Source organism: Lissotriton vulgaris, chromosome 5 (assembly GCF_964263255.1).
Source record: "Lissotriton vulgaris chromosome 5, aLisVul1.2, whole genome shotgun sequence".
NCBI lineage: Eukaryota > Metazoa > Chordata > Amphibia > Caudata > Salamandridae > Lissotriton > Lissotriton vulgaris.
In genome coordinates this window covers 1,284,314,355-1,284,320,354 of record NC_141693.1, presented here as the reverse complement: position 1 = coordinate 1,284,320,354, position 6,000 = coordinate 1,284,314,355, and positions in this window count along the sequence as shown.

The following is a 6,000-nucleotide window of genomic DNA, read 5'->3' as shown; positions in this document are numbered from 1 at the left end:
TAATACTGAGTGATAACAGTCTACACTTTAATGCCTATTGACTTTAACATGCGGTTTTGAAAATCAATACATCAGGCCTACTATCTTTATTGTAACCTTTCGCTAGAAACAATCACCGCCTTGCCGCCAAACTCAACTCAGACCCACTGAGTTAGTCATAAGGCTTCCCAGAAGACAACCAGAAGGCAACCATCAGGTGTACTGTAATACAACGACAAACTTGTACAAAATGCAATTGTCAAAATAATATAAAATCCCTACTAATGGAACCTAATAAGGATTACCATAGTACAAATCTTCTATCCCCATGTTTTGTTCGAGAGTGTCACCAACACTGCCTTTGATTGCAATTTGTGAGATTTCATGTAACACAACACCTGTCTATGAACTTCGGCACAAGGTCCTAACAATTTACTCTTAAAAGCCCAGAGACTTTGCTGCATGCTTTTCACAATAAGTAAGAAAGCCCTATTTGCTTTGTAATAACTTTTCCTTATAAACAGATCACACCTGATGAATCTGACATAACATTTCCCAGTGATCCAATAAGACCTATAGCTTTTTCCAGTTGCTTGACACTATATACAACACAGGCTGGCTGAAGTGCACATAAGCTGACAACCACAAGGCATACATTTATACAATTATAAATATGTACAAAATTGCAGTTGTCAAAACAATATACAGAACTTCTTAACAAGGCCTAATAAGATTCATCACAGTGAAATACGACTCCTAGGATTTTTCAGAGTGGGTGACCAACACCAAAAACCTTGCCTCCTATGGCAACCTGGGAGATTACCTTAAAGAAATACGTCTCTATGGGTTGTAACATAATGTGATAACAATTCACTGTTATAGGCCTTTGGAATAACTTTTGAGAATAAACAGGCCTGGCCTTTTGCACACCAACTAAGCCTACAGCTGACATCATTGGTTTGTCACCATAACCAACTCATGACTGCTGCAACCATAAGGCATGCATTAATACAATTGCAAATGTTTACGAAATTACATTTGGGAAAACATAATATTTTTTCACAGTGTGAATTTTCTACCCATGATTTGTCTGTGGGGGTAACCAACACCAAATTGCTTGTGCATCAGAGTAATTGTGAAATGCCATGAAATTAAGTGCCTGCCTACAGGCTTAAGCACATTGTTGAAATATTCCATCCTGAGATGCCTAGTGTCCTTAATATGTGCTTTTCACAATAAGTAGGTACAAAAGGGGGTGGTGATGGACGGAGCATCTGAACCAATCAAACACTCACACCCAGTCAACAGATCTGGGTTTAATCCATCACCATTCTTTAGCCCACTCTGCCACCCAGTTCAGACATGGCCATATGCAAATCAGTCTGACCCTGTGCCTCATGGGAACAGTCCAGCCCGAACTGCCAAACCACGCCTTCCCTGGACCGGAAACAAGCTTCACTTTACCCTTTAAAATTAACTTTACACCCTACCCAACACTGGTCTATTCACGTACACATAAACTGGCAATCATAATGCATACAGTTATAGACTTACAAATATGTAGTCAAATACAGCTTGCAAAACAAAACACAACTCCTATAAACAGGGCTTAACAAGAATCATCACAGTGAGAAGCCCCAGTGTTTGTAAGAGGGGATGGTCTGCACCAAATACCTGTGAATGGCACATATATCACAATGTGATAACCACCAATTGTTAAGGGTTTACCGGCTTTGACAAATGTTTTTCACAACTAATAAGCTAGACCGACTATAATAAGCAGACCAGACCTTAGCATCAGACAAAACGTTTCTGAGTGCATCTGTCATGCCTATAGTTGGTCACCCCAACCAACTCAGGCCTGTAGCTTTCAATCCTGTACTCAGGGAAAGCAACGTACAGTTGGAGCCTAAGCTCCTGTTTCAGTACTACTTTGAAAGCTCTTTTTTGTTAATCAAATAAGGTCAGGCGACAGTTGGTGTCCCCTAATCCTCAAAAACACAAAACTGCTTACTGAATAACTGAGGGGAGGGTGCTGGGACTTCAATACGATACTCATAGTAGCCCTCCTCCCATCTGTGGTGTTGCCAAAGAAAAAGAAACACTTTACATTATTTAGTTATCTATGATACTCTTACAACATTACAATGTCATGCAATCTGGGCACCTGAAAGTTCAAACTCAGGCATCCTAGTGCTGCTGGCTTAGGCAGCTGGATTAATAAACAAAAGATTCACAGCAGTGTGGAGGGGAATCACTTTTGTATGTGGAAAGACACAACGTCTGTCCAATGAAAACATGTACCTATGACTACCAACATGTTGGCGGAGTTAAAACCAGTACTGTGGCCAGTGTGTCATTGGTCCAATTGCAAAGAAGGAAAATGGACCCCTTGGCTGCTATGAAAATGTTAACATACAGCAAAAATAAAGGTTCAGTAGGATCCTCACACCTCTGGAAAGAGGTGTCACTGCACCTGCTGCACCAAAGAACACTACACCCCGTTAAAAACCCTTTCTGTAGTTATACTGACATCTCTTTTTTAGGTTGATCACATTACATCTAGAGAAAGCCGCGACGTCAAGCTAGACCTCAAAACTAACAAAAATATTGAAAACAATAGGTTCTGATAACTTGCATGAAGTCAAATGTCTGGGCTATCGGTGAAGCCTCAAATAGGCATAGGAGGCTACCAGTGTAAGCTATGAGTTTTATGTTTGGCATAGAACAAATCACATCTGATCATCTATGGTAATAAAGCTTATAGGCATTTGTTTAATACTAACACCCATTTGGACAGCCCAGCACTTTAGATTAATAGTTCATACTTTTATGGAAATTTGACACAAGCCATTAGTCTCTTCTGCGGTCTGATGTAAGTGGGTGGCAAGCTGGATGGTAAGGATGTTGGTGGTTTTGCACACAAATGCTTTGCGTGCCAAGCTTTATTTTGCACTGTGACTGATGGACTGCTAAATGCGTAAAATGGCCATTCTGTAGGATGTTCAAAATACTGCCCATTGTTATTAATAAGGCAAGATTCTCCATATATGGGCATGAATACATTGACAGAGGCCTGCAAAGCACAGCAGATTTTTTACCTGTATTTGCACAAGTGAATGACTACCTGCTTATTTCAGCTCCCGTCCCTTGCAGGAACGAGACTGTTATCAAAATGGAATAGGTATTCTGTGAATGGAATTTGGGGGAAAAGTGAATCATCTGCCTCGCCATCACTCCCACTGCCTAAGCCTATTTCTGTTGGTCTCTCTCTCCTGCTTCCTTCTTCCCTCTGCTTGTATCTCTTTATCTCTATTGGGCCTTGTTCTGTACATTCCATCCAAATACCCACGGCAGTTCCGATTAGTGACAAAAAAATGTTTTGGTGAAGATTATTTCATTCATAAGGCTCCTGCATTTCTACCTATACCCCTTATCCCTCTAGGGTAGCTTTTAATAAAATGGAAAAAATAATACAGTTTATAAATGTGCAGAATTTACGTGTAGGCTTTAATGAAAATTAAAATGGATATAAATTCAAAAATTGTAGTAGACCACCATATTTACTCGTACTTGTCCTCAAATGGCTTATAAAACAGTGCTTGACAAGCTGGCATGAATAGAAAAGGCTTACTGTCCATTAAATGTTTGTTTCTTAACCTTTCCATGGACATGTTTTTTGTAATAAATAATAGTTGCATAAATGTTTTCAACTAACTCTGCAAAATGTTTCTACCTAAAGATCACTGTTAACTCATGATTGAAGATGTGTCATTTAGCGAGGTAATGAAGAACTTCACCAATCAATATGCAGCATTTCTAAAGGAAATGAATGGTGTGGAAGTCTGAGAGAATCAGCATTGCATTTGATAAGAAATATTTCACTCCACCTTGCTGTCTGTAGAATATTCTATTCCTGTGAGACGACGGGGAGTGAACGAATTCCCTTAAGAGCATCGAAAAGTGATTGAATGGCTGAAGAAAGAAGAAACCACAAACAGCAACGTTGATAAAAATGCCTTGACTAAAATAGTGATGTTCCTCGAGTAGGTTACCCTCATTCACTAGGAGATTTCTCTTGGACACCCTGCCCAATGCTCATGCTGTTCTGAGACTTCTCTTTATGGGAAGTTCTGCTTTGATTGATTCTTGATTTATTTAATTTATTTTATGCTGAAGCTTGACGCTTGCACTATCTCTCTCTCTCTCTTTCTTTCTCTCTCTCTCTCTCTCTCTCTCTCTCTCTCTCTCTTTCACTTGAACTCTTCATGGGTTTTGGCTGACACCTTTTTCTACCAATTCCTAGAGCAGAGATTCTTTTATTTATTGAACATGCCTAATGATTTCATTGCGATTTATTGATGCTTATTGATTGCTTATTGACTTCTAATAAGATTCTAATGACTAAAAAATTGATGCATTTGACTTGTGACCTTAATAAAGATGATTTACTAAAGATTTGAATTAAAACTCAAACCAAACTCTCAATCTTGACTGAAAATACATTTGCAATTGTGATTAGAATGTATGTGATGTGCAGCTCTTGACCTTCTCTAACACAGCAGCAAAGATCCATTTCCTCAGTGGTAGTGGGAATTAGTCAAAATGATGGTAAACCAAGATTTTATTTGAAACTAACCCCTGCACTCCAACAAATTAGATAGTAGAAGGGCTGTTTATGTTATGAGAAGAGGAGCCATAAATAAATAACCCAAGCTAGTTTAATGCCTGAGTCCCAAAGCCCAATGTCAAGAAATTATAGACTGACAAGGTGCGGGTTGGAAGGCATTTGCTGTATTGAAGGTGTGAATATTAACAGGGTTATGCTTCGTGAATTGTATTATTGATGCAATATATCTGTGAGGTATTGGAGGATGCGTGTTGAATGAATTGGTGCTGTTTATGTGCTTGTTGTGAAGAAATTGAAGAGGACTACAAAGTTGTCTAAAATCCCTGGATTGATAGATAAACATAAGTTGATTTACGGCTTTCTTGTCTGCTAAAGATTTGTGGTATAGGTAGTGAGGTACCATCGACTGCACAATTGAGACAGGGATTATTTCAAATTGTTATGAATTTACTAATATTGATTGATTTAGGAGTAGGCGAAGAACTCTGCTCTACTAGTAGAGTTTTGCCCACTCCGTGCTTCATGTGGACTTCTTCCAAACTCTGTAAAGTGATGCAATGTGGAGTTTTTTCACTCAGGTGCTTAGCCAACATTAAGTGAAAAAAATTGTGCTAGACCTTCTTCTGGTGAGATTTTACAATGCGGGCAGGCGCAGCAAGTCGTGACCACTCACATTCAGAAATCTGCCGCTCATGTTGAGGAAGCTGCCACTCGAGTAGAATATCTACTCGAGCAACAGAAAGAAGCAGCACCCTCTGGTGCAACGAATAGTGCTGTTTATGGTTATTTTACAGTGTGGGACAAACTCCTGGTGCTAAAAGTCAATGCAAGCAATGTGACTTACCACACTCTGCCACTCTATGGATCGTGGTGAAGCTTTTTTTGTCACTTCACGGAGTTCCACGGAGCAGAACTCCATGAACTGTGCCCCAGCCTAATTTAATTCATGTGTGTGAACAATCAGAAGGCGTCAAAACCTCAATATTCCAATTGTAAAATTGCTGACTTTTGTTTTCTCTAGAGCAGAAGACAAAGATTAATTATTACATTCACTTAGACTTGTAGGAATGTGAGTATGAGAAAATTGTAAAGGAGGTTTGACCGCTGCAAGGAGTGAGAACATACTTCCTATTGAGCCGTGGTGAGATTGGTTTACTTGGTGTACTGTTGCGTTGCTATTGGTTGATGATGATACAGATTGCCACACTGTCATAAATCAATCCTTATGCAAGTGCTGCATTGAGACTGGTTAACTAGAATTGAAGTATTAAAGCTGTAACAGGATTGGAGAAAGAGTTTTGACGTATACGGAATTGAAAATCGAAAATATGGAATTGAATTAAATCACTGAACACATTGTTGAATTATTGCAAAAATGAAATGGTTGAAAA